This window comes from Cydia fagiglandana, chromosome 2 (genome assembly GCF_963556715.1).
Source record: "Cydia fagiglandana chromosome 2, ilCydFagi1.1, whole genome shotgun sequence".
Lineage (NCBI taxonomy): Eukaryota > Metazoa > Arthropoda > Insecta > Lepidoptera > Tortricidae > Cydia > Cydia fagiglandana.
In genome coordinates this window covers 24,147,360-24,165,973 of record NC_085933.1, presented here as the reverse complement: position 1 = coordinate 24,165,973, position 18,614 = coordinate 24,147,360, and the positions used below count along the sequence as shown (strand labels likewise).

Here is an 18,614-nt window from a genome sequence, read left to right as displayed (position 1 = left end):
GTAAGTCAACATGACAGATAAAGACCTCAATTACCTAATTGAGGTTTATAGCGCGTTTATGAATAAGGGGGTAAACGTTTACAATAAACCTGTGACTTAAATTATTAAAATGAGGCCGATTTCAACATATTTAAACTGATACCAAAATGATATTTGAATGTAATTCTGATACCAGTGTAGGTACCTTCAGATTGGTCTGTACCGGCGAGTCGGGCCGCGCCGGAGCGCATTTTCAATGGTAGGTACCTATACATTTTGTATGGCAGAAGCGACGGAGTCCGTCCGACCGAAGCCGTACGCGTCCGCGGGGAGCCGACCGGCTTGCTACTGTACAATGTGAAATGCGTTCCGACTCCGCCCGTTCGGTGATGGGAATACTGAGAATCGTACTTTAAGTTTGATCTGTAGACAGCGGCCCGATTCGAACAACACTTATAAGAAGTCACAGCGGGTACGATACCGATCTGTCGTGGCTCCTCTACACGATGGGCCAACGCCGGCCACTCCAGTGTCAAAAGTACATTTTTTAAAAAATATATCTTATGGCTCCTCTACACGATGGGCCAGCGCCGGCCACTCCAAGGGACGCAGCCATGTGGTAGAATGAGATAGCAATATCACTTGCTCCCTCTAACGCATAAATGCGTCCCTTGGAGTGGCCGGCGCTGGCCCATCGTGTAGAGGAGCCATAAGAAGTATTATTCAAATCGGGCCGGAAATACGAACCGAATCATTCAAATTACGCAAAGTAGCTTGCACGAATTTGTGTGTATAAGCCGTGTATTTCCTTATTATGTTCATCTTTTTAACAGTAGAGTTAACGTATTCGTCATCATATCTTTGTAATCTATCTTCAAACGGCTTAACTCCCTGTCTTCTAGAGGGAGGCGTTACTTGCTGGAAGAATGCTTCTCGAGAAAATATCCCAATGAAAAATAGCACCAAGTCTGAAAATTAATTAATCTTTCAATTTTTTTTTTCTGTACTTACCTCAAAAGGTAAAAAACGGAACCTAAAGGACCCACTTTGTTGTACGTCTGGCTGTCTGTCAACACCCTTTATCTCGGGAACGCGTGGAGGAATCGAGTTGAAATTTAAAACATATATGTATGTATATACTCAGTCTTCAGTCCTTTGAAGGTGTTAAATAAGTTTTTGGCAAAAATTTAATTTTTGGTACAAGCAATTATCTCTGACTGTACTTTTCTTACGACAGACAACTAAATACTCATCGAGACAATTCTTATTACATAGGTACATACAGGTCGAGAGTTCGTATGGCCACCTCCTGTCTCCATCATCAGATCAGTTCGAGAGTACCATAATATTATTGTATTGTCATCAGAACTACATACAGCTGCTAATTTTCATGACGCTACGATCCTTGGAAGATGGTTAAATTAGTTACTTAGATTCCATTACATAGTTAGTTACATACAGGTCGGCCTAATAAAAGCTTGTTAAAAATCAAACTTTTAACGCATTCATTGCCAGGGGACGTGGCCTAGGAACAAACTTGTATGACGGTGGACGCACATGCCAGATGGCAATCAAATGTAAGTTTCTATTATATACTAAATTGAAATTGGTTATGGTTATACTATTAAATTAGTTTAGTGATTTTCCTTCGATAGCAAAATAATGTAACTTTAATGTAGGTACATGAAATCGTAATTACTTAATTACTCGTGTTTAATTTCTAATTACTATGTACAACTATGTTTAGCCTTAATTAGATAGTTGTACACGTGCAGCCATTTACAACTACTTATATAATTTTATTTGGTGTTATTTCGTATATTTATATATTAAGAGAAAAATGGCGCGAAATCGCGAAATCGCCTTTTAGCACAAACGAGGTCCTCATTTTCCTCTCAACATATTAACATTATTAAAAATATTTTCACACAACTTGTAGTAGTTGTAGTATATCATCATAGTAGATTGTATCAAATCTGCTTTTTGCTCCAAATTTTTATCATAATCAAATTTTTTTTTAACATAAACGAAAAAAGTTAAGCCTAGGGGCATAGCTATGGTTAATATGTATACCTACATCAAATTATGTAAAATATTTTCCATGTCCATAATATCCAAAGAGGAAAGTGGGAATTACGTTTGTATGGCAAACGGCCGTCCCCTTTCCTCTTAATCATGTGTGCTTAAAATCTTGTATAGTTATAAGTTTATAACTGTAATATGAACCTCTTCCTATACCCGTACCATGAGGCACTGACAGTGTCAAAACTGACATATAAATACTGGTTTCCGGCCGAAGATTCGGCCAGTTTCGGCCAAACAATCATGTTTCGGCCGTAGTTTCGGCTTCGGCCAAGAAACTAATGAAATGGTACTTCGTACCTACTATGAACGTGTGTCAACGACCAGAAGTTGGGAAACAAGTAGGACAACAATATTAATAATTATACTGATTTATGTAAGTACCTACTTATTAATTTATTCGTTTACTAGAAAACACAATTCCCCTAATGAGGGGAATCCTCATACAGCACCTCGTTTTATGCCATTTTTTCTTTTCAACGATATTAAAAAGTTTACAAAAGTTTCGATTTCACTTTCGGCAAAAAACATGTTTTGGTCGAATAAATACCTACGCTAACGTCTACGTACCTAATTAATTTTTACCCGACTACGGCAACGCAAAAGGAGGGTTATGATTTTGACCGGTATGTATGTGGGTATGTATGTTCATCTGTTCCCTCATAACTTCTAAAGTACTTATTATAATTTAAAAAACGATGTGTCATTCGAATCGTCTTAATCGTCCGCGGGTTATAGGCTAAAAGCGTCACAAAATAATAAACACGGCGCCCTCTAGAGGTCATAAAATCACGAACCAAAAAAATAAAAATAAGTAATGATGACGTGTTATACATCATTTGAAAGAGCTCAATTAGCACAGTCTTTTATTTCAAGTGGTACTTTAATTTCTTATGTTTCATCAGAAGCTTACTTTTGTGAAATAAAGAAAGGATGTGTGGTTTTGAAAAGATGTGCCCCTCTGAGTTTGTTGCCGGTCCCATATAGGGCTAAATCTTCTCAGGTCAGAGGTGTAGGGTTGGAGCCGACCTAGTTTGACTTGAATAAAGATTTGAACGGTTTCATGTGATCTTTTTATTCTCAAATCCATCCTTTGAAATCTAAATAGCAATTAGTTCTTTTTATCGTTTAGTCCTAAAATATCTCACTGTCCAAGGCTCTTGCTCACGCGGCCACGGTAGGCCTAAGAAGCGTTGGCTGGACTTCGTGAAAGCGGACATGCAAGAGAAGAATCTTACACCTGAGGAAGTGGAGAAGACTGAGCAGGAAAGCGGACCCTGGCGCTAGGCCGGGAAAACGCTAGGTTGAAGAAGAAGAAGAGTCCTAAAATATGGTAGGCACTAGTATGGTTAATGAGTCTGAATATTTATTTCATGCACTGGTCGCTAATTTAGCTGTGAAGTAATACATCGAGGTACTACCCCCATGCGCCCACCCGCCATTGGGACCATCTATTTCATAATTTCCGACATCAGCAAGTGGGATGCAGAGTTTCATGCATTGCTTACACAGCCACCTGGGAGCGTGGTGTATTTCCGGTGTGTTTTGTGACCTACATTCCTTAATCTAGACACGTGGTTCATTGAAAGGTGAGTGCAGTTCATTATGTTATTTGGTGTCATCATCAATATTTAAGAGCTATACTATTGTCGGTTGTGATTGCTAAGTCACACAAATTAATCGCCACTTTTCTCTTTGCTGGGCCAGCCTTTTAACTCCCTTGTCTGACGCGACAGAAACTCGGGGCGATTCGGGAAATTATTTAGAGATTCACTAGATATGAAATAGTAAAGATATATGATATGTCTATCCTTTATTTAACACATTAAACTCTCGCGTTTTGTACACATATGTAATTACACAAACGGGTCTACCGCGATATAATTTCATTGTTTTTACCTTAAATTCCGACGTTTGAGCGGAGTTGCACCAGCTCTGTAGTCACGGAAAGACGTCGTACGTCGGAATTTAAGGTATAGTCCGTGCGGAAAGAGTAGTTAGAGTCGTAGAATGTATTAGATCTCATACATTTCACGACTCTTCTCTTTCCGCACAGACTCTAAAAACAATGAAGTTATATATGTAATTAAATATATCTTTTATTTGGCTGATGTGTTATTCATCCATCTCCCAGGTAAGCCTATAGTCATGGCATGCGCCCATATAGTCAACGCTAGTTTCTTGACCATCATTATTCTTGAAATTATCGCACACCATAAAGCATTTATTCGCGAAGGATCTTCCATTCACTGCGCATACTGGTAGATACACTTTAGGGCAATCTTCACAGGCTGATGGTTCGCCCAGAATCGGCAGAGCTTCGTCCTTAATGAATTTCAAGACTGAGGCTTTCCAGGTTTCTATAGATGGTGTTTTGTAATATTTCGATAGTGGTTTTGTTTCTGTTTCGAGAAAAGTTACTAATAGAAGAGTTAGCACTGAAAAAAAAAATTATAGTAGGTAGTTAGTGTGAAGAAGTGCTTAAGCGGCAGTGGGAGGGGACCATTGGGGACCGTTGGGGCGGAAAGGTTCTCGAGTGGCGACCACGTACCTACTGGAAGGCGCAGCATGGGTAGACCCCCCACAAGGTGGACTGACGACCTGGTAAAGGTCGCGGGAGTCCGCTGGATGCGGGTGGCGCAAGGCCGGTCATTGTGGCACTCTTTGTGCCACTCTTTGTGGAGGCCTATGTCCAGCAGTGGTCGTCCTCTGGCTGATATGATGATGATGAGGTAGTCCGAGTTATTAGCGTTTAGCGGAGCGTTGGACGGGGCGGGCAGCGTCAATCTGTGACTAGTGCAGTGTGCAAACATACTCGCACACTTTGCAAATATAAAGGTGACGTTCCGTTTCCAACGACAGCTGCATTGCCGTAGCAACGCGTTGGTGTTAAGGTAACATTCCATTTCTGACCACAGCTCCGACACGTCGATGTTATTGTCAATTTCTCTATGGAAATAGTAAAAATATGGAAAATTATAATCCCAATTGATAGTAACGTCGCGACGGTAGTTGGAGCAACCGTTGGAAATGGAACGTCACCTTAATAGTGCTCACTCTCTCCCGCAAGTGTCAATCGATGTTGCTTTTTGGATTTTTGAGGTTTGCGGCCGCCGCTGCACGCTGTATCGTGATAGTAATATAATTACAAATTTTATGAAACACATTGACAGTTAAGGATGACTCACGTTAGACCGGGCCGTGTCCGGGCCGGAGCCTCCGGCGCTTACTTTTCTATGACATGACAGGTGATCACGTGAAGGTTTCCATACAAAACGATGCGCTGGAAGCTCCGGCCCGGACACGGCCCGGTCTAACGTGAGACATCATTTATACGATGTTAATTCATTATCATGTTATCAAGAACATTGATTGATACAGCGGCGGCAACAACGACGCCGCGACATTAATGCAGATGCAGTTGACATTCGAATGTCACCTTAACATCGCCAGCTTCTTAATAATGTTGCCACAGTAATGCTGGACCGGAACCGGGCCGCCTTAAGGGGCCCACTGATTAACAGTCCGCCGGACGGTATCGGCATGCCAGTTGTTCGGAACTGTCAAAATTTTGTTCTAACTGACAGACCAATACCGGCCGGCGGACTCATAATCAGTGGGCCCCTTTAAGGCCGCAGCAATAATGCCGCCACGGTAATGCTGGACCGGAGCCGGGGCTTGCCTGATGTCCCTTGTTCATAAACTGCCTCAACTATGCTCAGCTGGTAAAATCATTCATTCATTCCCTTAGTCACAGAATAAATAATAGTACTAACTAAGTACAGAAGACTCACTCTCTAACAAAACGCGTCTGTTACGATCAGCACAGATATGGCCGCTAGGTGGCGACAGCGCCACGCGCGGGTTACGGTAAACCCCAAAATTGGGGCCGAACGGATGTGCTTTTAGCTACCTGTAGCAAAGCGACGAAATCGCGGAGTGAGACACGCCTGCCTTAGTATGAATCTACTATTCTGTAATATAGCGGGTGTGGCCTGTAATATGAGAAAAAAAATTAACTGTAGGCTGTAACTCCTCATAGTGATCAACATTTGTTCAGCGACTTTTGAAAATAACTTGTAGTTTGATTTTTAATACACTTTAAAGGTTATTCAAAGACGCAATGTATTGCAAATTTGTTATGTTTAAGGCTTGACGAGCAACGTCACTAACAACACAACGATATGGCGTGGCTATGGCGTCCATTGAAGATAAATTTATTTTGTATGAAAAGTAGAGAGTCTGAATACTTCATAATTTTAAAAAGTTGTTGAACAAAAGTTCAACGTTTGAGGAGTACAATCTATGTTTTAATTATTTGCTCGTGTTACAGGCCACACCCGGTATATTTATCCCGCAATGTAGAGCTAGAGTCTGGCCAGCGAGTCTGGCACAAAAAAACGCAGGAATTTCAATAAAAACCGCACCTGGCAATAAAATTACTATGAAATTAAATGACAGCTTATTTTGATAGGAAAAAAAGTTGCCATATAAAGAATTTAAAAAAATACCCTATGACACGACTCGCTGGCCAGACTCTACGCGAAGAAATTAATTTTCCTAGTTAGTTAGTTTCTATTCTTACCAAAAAAGTGGAACATTTTTAATAAAAGTGAAATGGCAATGCTTATGGGAATGAAATGTAATAAAGTTGGCATTGATTAAAATTAGGGGCTGTAATTAGCAATTATTTTTGCACTTAGCCTTAATTACTCATTAAAATTTAACGGTTGTTTAATTAACTTTTATGAAAATTAATGTTTTTTGTTGTATGAACCGTCATATTGATATCTCAGGATTCGAAAGTCTCCTTAAAAGAAAACTGAAGTCAAAACTGTAAAAAAACGGCCGCCATCTTTAATTTCTTTTTTTTGCTCTAATCATAATGAAAATTGATATCTGGGGATCCGAGAGGAACCTTAATAATTGACAACGAATAGTCAAAATTATAAAAAATGGCCACCATCTTGAATTTCTTGATTTTTGGTATGGTCATGTTAAAATTTGATATCCGAGGACTCGTAAGGGGTGTCATTCTGAATCCCTAACAACGTTTGTCCTAAAGTCACTTGCCCTAACTGCTTTGTCCTAACGATCAAATTGTCATAACGATTATTTTCCATAATGTAAGGTTCTGAAAAATGGTTAGGTATTAGAACTTGCTGCCACAAAAGTAGGTTAGGTTAGGGTTAGAACTGCGACGCTCGCAAAAAAGAAAATATGCTTAATTAGGTTAAGTAATAAATAATTAAGGAAACCAAAATTAGGGTTTTTAGTGTTAGGACAACTGATCATTATGACAAATAATATTAGGAAATGCAAAGATAGGAGAAATAACTTTAGGGATTCAGACATAGATCCTTCGTAAGGCTCCCAAAAATTATAAAGCGTCAGCGTCAGCGTCAAGCGTATAATTATACACACGGGCGTAGCGAGCGTTTTGTGGCTCTTAGGTTACTTACCATCAGAAATTATTATATTAACATCTTGATTATTTGTCATATTACATTACTTCTCATCATCATAGTCGTCCAACACAGAATAGCAATTACCCATGTGCAGCAATTTTACGGTTTTATCTAATGAAAAGAAAACTATGTTATTATGATACCTACATAGCCGAAAAAAAATAGTACATTTCGATGCTAGTGCGGACTCGGGACGAGTGAAGAATGACATTTCCGCACGTGTATCGAACGACGTTTTTTAATACAGTTGCGAAAAAATAAGAAAAACATTGTTAATCGTACACTAAACAAAAGTGGTAACAGGTATATTATATCTATGGGCGTTTGACAGCTATTCCGTTCCATTCAGTCAACTTATTAAGAACGGAATTTTCAATATTGAATATTAAAAATTAAACGTGTTATAATGATGAAGAGGTAAGTAATTAAATATGAAATATGTAATATTTTTCGTATTCTTACATTAACGGTAGGTTTTTATGCTGATTACGACGTTTAAAGGAAACTAATATTAACACTCATCAATAAGTAGTCGTGAATTGGAACAAGTATAAATTTAAAAAAATTGGAAAAGTAAAAAGCACTAGTTCGAGATAACCAACTTTCCGCACGCTAAACAGCTACGTAAAGTAGCACTTTTTGAGCAATTGTATTAAAATAGTATATTTCGATGCTAGTGCGGAAGGTATGTCATTACTTCACGAGTACCGAGATATCTTGCCACGAGCCGCAGGCGAGTGGCAAGACTCGGGACGAGTGAAGAATGACATTTCCGCACGTGTATCGAACGACGTTTTTTAATACAGTTGCGAAAAAATAAGAAAAACATTGTTAATCGTACACTAAACAAAAGTGGTAACAGTGACAGCTCGGTTAGACGTCGTCTTTAAGTATATTATATCTAAGGGCGTTTGGCAGCTATTCCGTTCCATTCAGTCAACTTATTAAGAACGGAATTTTCAATATTGAATATTAAAAAATAAACGTGTTATAATGATGAAGAGGTAAGTAATTAAATATGAAATATGTAATATTTTTCGTATTCTTACATTAACGGTAGGTTTTTATGCTGATTACGACGTTTAAAGGAAACTAATATTAACACTCATCAATAAGTAGTCGTGAATTGGAACAAGTATAAATTTAAAAAAATTGGAAAAGTAAAAAGCACTAGTTCGAGATAACCAACTTTCCGCACGCTAAACAGCTACGTAAAGTAGCACTTTTTGAGCAACTGTATTAAAAAGATATTTTCTTTTCCAATGAAAATTAAACGAAGGACATTTTAACGCGAAAATAGTTATATGTTTTACAAGGGGCCATCAAAGTTGTTGTTTAACCGCACGTGCTAATATCGATACCTGAGCAAGCGAAAGATTCCAAAATTGAATTGAGCGTTGCGAGGGTTTTACAGAATTTGCCCCCGAGTTAAACACAAAGTTTTTCAACCCGAAGAAAATATTAACCGTAAGATATCAAACAAAAACAAACCAAATCAAATCCAAATGAATTAAAAATCGTCATTTAAAAGTCAATGCAACCAGCAAACATAAGAAAACAACTAAAAATTTGCATTTAATTACTTTGCCTCACACGTGAATAAAATGCAACTTTGCTATCGGTTTTTGAACAATCAAGAGAGCCTTTGCCTGTTGATGTGGTGAAAAAATACAAAAGACTGATCTAAATAGGCCAACAACTTTATATATTATAAGTTTTTGGCGTCAAAATATTTAAATCAACATATTTATAACCGGGTCTATCGCGAAATGTGTAAGGAAATCTGATAACAAAAAAGGAATGTTTCATACAAACTTTTTGGGACATTTTGGGAAATATAGTGGAAGTTGTTCAGCTTCATGTACTTTACCGGGATACCATTTCTAGGGTTCCGTACCCAAACGGTAAAACGGGACCCTATTACTAAGATTCTGCTGTCCGTCCGTCCGTCCCGTCCGTCCGTCCGTTCGTCTGTCACCAGGCTGTATCTCACGAACCGTGATAGCTAGACAGTTGAAATTTTCACAGATGATGTATTTCTGTTGCCGCTATAACAACAAATACTAAAAACAGCATTAAAATAAAGATTTAAGTGGGGCTCCCATACAACAAACGTGATTTTTGACCGAAGTTAAGCAACGTCGGGCGGGGTCAATACTTGGATGGGTGACCGTTTTTTTTGCCTGTTTTTGCATTATGGTACGGAACCCTTCGTGCGCGGGTCCGACTCGCACTTGCCCGGTTTTTCAATTTCATACGGGATAATTTATAGAAATCTAAGATGTGATCGAAATGTACAAACAATTTGAGAAATGCTCATTTGTTTATGAATAAGAGTGACATTCCATTTCCAACTGCAGCTGCAATACTGTTCATTTTACTATGGAAACGCGTCGCTGTCATTGTCAAATTCCATAGTAAAATGAACAGTATTGCAGCTGCAGTTGGAAATGGAATGTCACTTTAAGGTGGCGCTGGCGCTGCTCCCAATTTAACTATGGAACAAATATTTAATTTATTACTACTTAAATTGGACCCCCGGACCAAATAACTGGCAAGTAGGTTCATACATTATACATTTGCCAGGCGTGGCTTGAAAATCTAAAATTATCTAAATGAAAAAAAAAATACAATTTTATAGACAATTAGTTCTGCTAACGTTGCCTTAACCCTAAAAGCTATTGAAACCATGGGAATTCCTGAAATAAGTACGGGAAATATGACACCTGGACATTTTGACACCATGACTATTTAACATAAGGGAAATATGACACGTGGACTTTTTTACATTTTGAACATGGCGACACCTAGACATTCTGACTTTAGGGCATCACAAATGGGTATTGATACATCTGGACTTTGTGCCATCAGGCCATTTGTTTGGTTGTTCACCTAAATGTTATAACTACCTACCCGAAAATGTACAATGCAATTTATTTATTTACTTTTATTTAAATACCTATAGATAGGGAGTAGGCCAGACCGGTTGTCAAAAACCGGGCAAGTGCGAGTCGGACTCGCGCACGAAGGGTTCCGTACCATAATGCAAAAAAAGGCAAAAAAAAAACGGTCACCCATCCAAGTACTGACCCCGCCCGACGTTGCTTAACTTCGGTCAAAAATCACGTTTGTTGTATTAGGAGCCCCACTTAAATCTTTATTTTATTCTGTTTTTAGTATTTGTTGTTATAGCGGCAACAGAAATACATCATCTGTGAAAATTTCAACTGTCTAGCCTGGTGACAGACGGACGGACGGACGGACGGATGGACGGAAGGACGGACGGACGGACAGACGGACAGACGGACGGACAGCAGTCTTAGTAATAGGGTCCCGTTTTACCCTTTGTGTACGGAACCCTAAAAACGAATGATTACTTACTTGCAAGTATTCCCCAGCAATTCATATAGCATATATTATTGTAAGATCTCTTATTAGAAGCACATACAGGAATATAAATTCTTGGACATTCGTTACAATTCTTTATTTTCTCTAGAGGGGGCAGCACCACGGTTTCGTTTACGGGAGGTTTGAAGTATTCTCGCATCCACTGAGTTACACCGGCTTTATTATAATATATTAGTCCAAGGGCTGTGGTACTACTTGGTGTTGTTGTTTTCGTCTTACCCGTTCTTCTTGTTTTTTTTGTTTGTCCGCAGCATAGAGATGTTAGAAGTAGTAAAATAACTAAAAAAAAACAGTCATTCGCGAAACAGTGCTTAAAAAGTAATGCTATATCACATCACTTTTTTCGTGAACGTAATATTACACTGTGATATCACATCGCTTATCACTCGAAACAGTTGGTAGGAGGGAAAAAAGTGGCTGTGACAAACGGACGGACAGACAGACATGACGAATCCATAATGGTTCCGTTTTTTTGCCTTTTGCTACGGAACCCTAAAAATAGCACAGTATACCTACCAGTAAGTAAGAAAGGTTCCGACTTTTCTTACTTTAAGTACTGCCCTAGATATAGTCGTATACATAGATTAGTATATGTTATAACTGTAATAGATAAGAAACTCTCGGACACTTCACGTCACACGTCTTTACTAGTGCTGCCTCTAGCGGACCTGCTCTCAACTAATGAGACGGTATATAAAGTAACACGCACACGTGTACACACACGCACTCACACATGCACATACGTGTGAGCTCTTTACAGGTATAGTTTGTGCGGAAAGAGAAGAGTCGTGAAATGTATTGGATGGGGCCCAATACATTTTACGACTCTTCTCTTTCCGCAAAAACTATAACAATTTTATTATTAGAAACTGATTTATGTAATTATGTAGTAATATTTGTCGTCCGTTGCATTTTGACAGGAAATTACAGAAATCAGTTTTTTATCAATAGGTAAATGAATGAAAACTGACATTAGTTCAAGTATAATATATTATATAAAATGAGTAATTATTTACATACGTTCCTAGTAACTAAGAAAGAGAGGCTTAAGCGCGCTTCTGCGTTTATAGTTAAACTACTACCTCTGTAAATATCTCAAGAGTATGTACATAGTAAATAACAATATATCTCCTAATTAATACAAAAATGTTACTTTGCTAATCCTCGGAAAGTTAACGTGCTAGTCAATCAGCGCTTACCCGTTATATGTACTACTACTTGCGTATTGTTACATGCAATTAATGTTAAAGTGGATCACATAACGACCACTACTAACTTAAGACTCTCGGCGCGATTCGGGAAATGGATTAGACATTCACTAGATATGAAATAGTAACGATATGTGACGTTCCAAGAAAAAAGGTACCCTATGACGGTAGGCGCTTAAACGCTATTATAAAGCCGCTCCAATATTATTGCGGCTATAAGGTACCTTTTGCCGTGGAACGTCACATATCGTTACTATTTCATATCTTGTGAATGTCTAATTAATTTCCCGAATCGCGCCGTCAGAAAAAATTTGCCGCTGGCATAATAGCCTGTAGAAGTTATAGGTACAGTCACCTGCAATAATATGTAACACGACGAAGGCAGCGTAAATATCTGACACGATCTTATTTGTAGAGCCATAAAAGCGTGTCACATATTTTTGCGGCGTTCGAAGAGTAAGATATTATTGCAGGTGACTGTACTTGCAGAACTTCTACTCACGATACGATACGATGTAATGTAACATACCTAGTTGTAAGACCAAGACAAGTCTGCAGCGATTTTGATAGCTCAAAATGTGCAAGTGTCATTTTAAACGTAAAACTGCAATGAAATTATGACTTATTAATAACACTTGCACAGCATTATTAGCAATCAAAATCACTGCAGATTTATCTTGGTCTAATTCTACTATTCCTATTCCCCATAAGGGGGAGGCCTATGTTCAGCAGTGGACGTCTTATGGCTGAGACGATGATGATGATGAATTCTACTTTAAATGTCCATGTCAAATTTCATGTTATTTCAAATGAGACCGTAACAACTTCTTCTGTACAGCGGCGGCTTTATGTTTACTATGATGTAAGTATAAATGTAATTACCAGGTATATTCAGTAACGGAATTGCCAATTTTGTTAGTCTCTGATTGGGAAAGGTATGTCTTTCTTCAAAATGCCGATGACATACGCGCCGATTTTTGCATATATCTTCATTTTTTTTCACCAATAATGCTGCCGCCGATTTTTGTAACCAACGTTCGAACCCTTTCTATTTCATCGGGCTTATTAGGATTCGGAAACCCATGCAGAGGTAATCCTAGAAGCATAAAACAGGTATGTATAAGTGAACACATTTTAATAAATTTCGTATATTCATATTGTATTGAGCAATATATCCAACTTCTGCCCGCGACTTCATCTGCGTGGAATGACGATGATAATGATCGATAAAAACTATACTGCCTTTCCTTGGGCCCCGCATGAATTTCATCAAATTCGGTTTAGCGGTTTAAGTGCGAAGGGGTAGGTAACAGACAGACAGCGTTAATTTCGCATTAATAAAATTCAAAGCAATTTGTATCCAATGACTTAAAAAGTAGTCGAAAAGATTACTAGTAAGAGAATGGCATTTAGTATAAAATCCGCCATTTGTATAGTTTTTTCTTTGCTTTTAATTTCATCAAAGCTGCCTTTTGTGGCCTGTATTTTTATGCGACTATAAATAAATGTTCAGGAGCACCGCGATAAAGAAATTATACGAAACTTTACTTACCTTCTCCTTGTACCGATGTACAAGAAGGCACACAGCATGGGCGCGGTGCCTTTGCTTTTCTTTCGTCTTGTTTGTTTATCGGAGGGGTGGCAGCCTCGTGGGCCCTTGCCAAAATACAGTAATAGATGACAAATAATTATTTTGTCTTGTCGGCGTTCTAAGTTTCCCGTTAAACCAAAACATCAATGGTTTTTTTTATACGTCAATCAGTCATTTTACGGTGTTTGCCAGTGTTTGCACTTCATATTAAAAAAACTATTTTCATAATTAAATTAATTTGTTTCTTAGTTCATTTGCAACGTAAATTTAGTAACTATCTCAAAATATGTGTCCACACGCTTCGCACGAAAAAGCGTCTTTTTTCACGCGCGTTGAAAAATCTCGTGTGAATGAAACTTTTCATAAACGGTAAATGTGGTAGAAATTTCACAAGTATCAAGACTATTTAATCCATTTTCTCTGGTGTTGTCACATACTGATTTCTAAAAGCTACTTTTTATTTTGCGCTGCAGACTATATGTGGTCTGACTATATCTGTTTAGAATCTTTGGTAGTTATTGGGGCATTCCACGAGACTGTCACTTACGTAACGCTTTTGCCTTGTATGGCAGCTACCTCAATAAAATACGTGAATCTCGAGAGTATACTGCCAATTTGTTAGCCAATAATATTACCTGACCCAATATCGCTTACTCAGCATTTCCAGAAGCATTAGAAGAATTGCGTTATGTAAGCGACAGTCTCGTGGAATGCTCCTATTGCATTTCATTGTGCACGGGTTTGGTTTAATACTTAAAGGCTCCTCTTCACGTTGGGCCAACGCCAACGAGGGACGCAGCCATGCGGTAGAATGAGATAGCAATATCACTTGCTCCCTCTAACGCATAAATGCGTCCCTCGTTGGCGTTGGCGTTGGCCCAACGTGAAGAGGAGCCTTAAAAGGTAACAATACCATTCATCGTCAAGTAGTCTTTCAAGTGGATCCCAACATTTTAAAACCATACGACTACATTAAATATTATTTTTCTACTCGGGTACTTTTATCTGTCATTTACATAGTCACGAACGAACATATAAGGGCGTACATTATTAATACTCCTTAAAAGTCTATAGTCTATTGCCCAAAAAAGCACTTGTATCGTTTTAGAGACATTACGATACGGTAAGCTAGTGCAGGGTAGCAGGTGGCACATACCGGACATTGCTACCAACGTGACAAACGATTGAATGCATACGGTTTTTATTAAAAAAGAAACAAATTTGTACTGAGTTCATTGCTACCAACATAATAAAAAATACTTTTATACCCTACAGCACCACGACCCTGGTGCGGTGCGGTAGTGTGTAACGGCTTTAAAAAAAAACATAACCATAGACATTACTCGTTTGTTTCTCGTTTCCCGCCTTTCCCGGTAATTTCTTGTTCTTTGAGTACTTTGCGTTACTATTTGTTTTGCGTTCATAAAAAGTGTTTAAAATGGACAAAGAGGACTACATTGTTTCTACACCAAGAAATATCTGCTGCAGCACAAGCAGCGACCGAAAATTTGTTGCCTAAGTACTAAATCTCAGCACCTATACGACAAATCTTATGAGAAGTACATGGCGTGGAGATTGGAGCACAAAACTTCGTCATTCTCTGAAAACGTCTTTGGTGTATTTTCAAAGACTAATTGGAAGCACCGGATCAGATCTATCTTTTAAGCAAGGTTGGTATATGTTATAAAAAATTTTGATAAGTATACATTTTCAGGGTACACAGTACAACGAGCTATATTTATGTACATTTTATATTTTTGCATTGAAACTGAATATTATTTAATTCTCCTTTTTCTTGTTACAGGTTGCAGTAATATTTGGTAATTATGGGTGCTTGTCGCAGACAAGAGCTACATACATATAGTAATACCTACTATCCAAAATTTACATTGACATTTTCATAAATAAAATTTTGTTTATATTTTTTTGTATTTTATTTAATATTGCCTACTCATAGAAAAAGCATTGTATGCAACGTTGTATAAGTAGTTAAAAAATGCTCATGGCGTATTTATTAACAATGTTCGCCTTCGGCTCACATTGTTACCCACGCCACTCACATTTTTTGACCCCACTTATAAAACTGTTGCATAAAATACTATTAACTTACCAGCAGTTCGGACCAAGAACATTTTTTTAACGTTAACAATCCACTTTTTACAGAATATACTTCAATACGTAGCAAGTACCTATCCAAACACAAGAATGCTAATTTAAATTTAACTTTTTATGACTTTTCGAAGACTGAATTGTAATTATTGTACGTAATTTCAAAATAAATTATTTCTTTGGATTAAAGTTTAAGTAATAATCTTTGTTATTTGTCGCAATAATCTCTATGTTGGTATAGGGTATTTGATTAACAGTCAAAACAGTTTTCTTAGAACGCTTGGTTTTGCTATTGACGTAAAAATAAATCTCATGATGTATGAAACTCGTATTTCTTATGGTCGGAACTAATAAATAACATAATTTCATACTTTAATTTTGATAAAAAAAGATTAACCTCCGGTCCGGTCCAAAAGAAAGCTACAATTTCTTTTGGACCAGTTTTATTTGTTCTCGATAAAAATATACCTACTCGTATGCTATGCTATGCATGTAACTGATTGCATAGGTACTTTGTAATACATACCATACGACTAAACGTTAGCAATGATACTGCAGTACTTTTCGATTCGGCCTCCTACAAAACAAACCTCGAAGGCACCAGCCGTGATGTCAAAGTCGTCGCAAAATTGCATTTACTCGTTCCGATTGAAAATTTTTCTTCATTGTATCTAAAATATATCTAAAATTTAGTACAAATTGAACGCTTGGTTTTGCTAAAGTGACGTAAAAATAAATCTCATGATGTATGAAACTCGTATTTCTTATGGTTGGAACTAATAAATAACATAATTTCATACTTTAATTTTGATAAAAAAAGATTAAACTCCGGTCCGGTCCAAAAGAAAGCTACAATTTCTTTTGGACCAGTTTTATTGGTTCTCGATAAAAATATACCTACTCGTATGCTATGCTATGCATGTAACTAATTGCATAGGTACTTTGTAAAACATACCATACGACTAAACGCTAGCAATGATACTGCAGTTTCGATTCGGCCTCCTACAAACCTCGAAGGCACCAGCCGTGATGTCAAAATCGTCGCAAATTTGCATTTACTCGTTCCGATTGAGAATTTTCTTCACTGTATCTAAAATATATCTAAAATTTAGTACAAATTGAACGCTTGGTTTTGCTAAAGTGACGTAAAAATAAATCTCATGATGTATGAAACTCGTATTTCTTATGGTCGGAACTAATAAATAACATAATTTCATACTTTAATTTTGATAAAAAAAGATTAAACTCCGGTCCGGTCCAAAAGAAAGCTACAATTTCTTTTGGACCAGTTTTATTGGTTCTCGATAAAAATATACCTACTCGTATGCTATGCTATGCATGTAACTAATTGCATAGGTACTTTGTAATACATACCATACGACTTAACGTTAGCAATGATACTGCAGTTTCGATTCGGCCTCCTACAAACCTCGAAGGCACCAGCCGTGATGTCAAAGTCGTCGCAAAATTGCATTTCCTCGTTCCGAGTGAGAATTTTTCTTCATTCGACGACATGGCTTCCGCTCGAGGTATTGAAATGTCGGAATATTTAAATATTCGAGAGCAGATTTAACGGCAATGCAAGGCAAGCGTATTCGACTTATTGATTATTGCAATTGTAAATAGATTAAAAAACCGGCCAACTGCGAGTCGGACTAGCCCACTGAGGGTTCCGTACTTTTTAGTATTTGTTGTTATAGCGGCAACAGAAATACATCATCTCTAAAAATTCCAACTGTCTAGCAATCACAGACGGACAGACGGACAGACGGACAGACGGACAGACGGACCGATGGCCAATGGAGTTTTAATAATAGGGTAGGCTTTTACCCTTTGGGTACGGAACCCTAAAAAGATAAAAGTTGCAGCGTTGTAATTTTAAAGATCGTTCGTACTCAAAGGGTTCTGTGAAAATTGTAATATGAGTGAATTTTTAAAGCGAAATCTTTTGTCACTATACCAGAACTCATAAATTTTAACGTCAAAATGTTCAATCCGTCAGGATCAATAAAATCTAGTGAGAGAGTACTGGAACTCCAATTTCAACCTTGTATTGTGTGTAGATCATGCCTGTTAAGGCATGTGCACACCGGCTGCGTGCGCGTGCGCTAAAATGTTGGAGCCGCACACGCACACGTTACGCAAGCGGTGTGCAGTCTCTCATAAATATCTGTATATTACAATAACGCCGCACGTGCACGTCACGCACACGCAAGCCGGTGTGCACAGGCCTCAAAAGTGGAACAATTTGAGTGGGACAGTTACGTTTCACGTGTTCTTGTTGACTGTAATACAATATTATGTCCTTAATTAAATCCAGATGATAGTAGGTACCTATAATTCGACGACCGGTCTGGCCTAGTGGATAGTGACCCTGCCAGTGAAGCCGACGGTCCTGGGTTCGAATCCCGGTAAGGGCATTTATTTGTGTGATGAACACAAATATTTGTTTCTGAGTGATGGGTGTTTTCTATGTACATAATATAAAAATATGTATATTGTTGCCTAGCACCCATAGCCATATTACAATACAAGCTATGCTTAGTTTGGGACTGGATTGATCTGTGTAAGATGTCCCCTGATATTTATTTATTTATTTAATTTTATACAGTAAAATTTGGTACCATGTTTTTTTAGCCCGCCTGATGGTAAGTAGTTACCGTAGCCTATGGACGCCTGCAACTCAAGAGGTGTGTAAAGTACACTCAGCAATAAAAGCGTGTAATTAGATTGGTTGTTCAAAAAAGAACGTTTAATTCTTTTTTGAAC

At 38.0% G+C, this 18,614-nt stretch overlaps 1 long non-coding RNA gene across 1 annotated transcript; it reads right to left on the bottom strand.

Annotated features, from left to right (window-relative positions):
- Positions 1-4,190: 4,190 nt before the first annotated feature.
- Positions 4,191-15,873, bottom strand: LOC134679698 (uncharacterized). Its single transcript, XR_010100383.1, has 4 exons — positions 15,847-15,873; positions 10,911-11,216; positions 7,524-7,640; positions 4,191-4,499 (listed from the first exon to the last, which is right to left on the bottom strand). It is a non-coding gene; the product is annotated as an uncharacterized LOC134679698 (long non-coding RNA).
- Between the last annotated feature and the right edge of the window lie 2,741 nt (positions 15,874-18,614).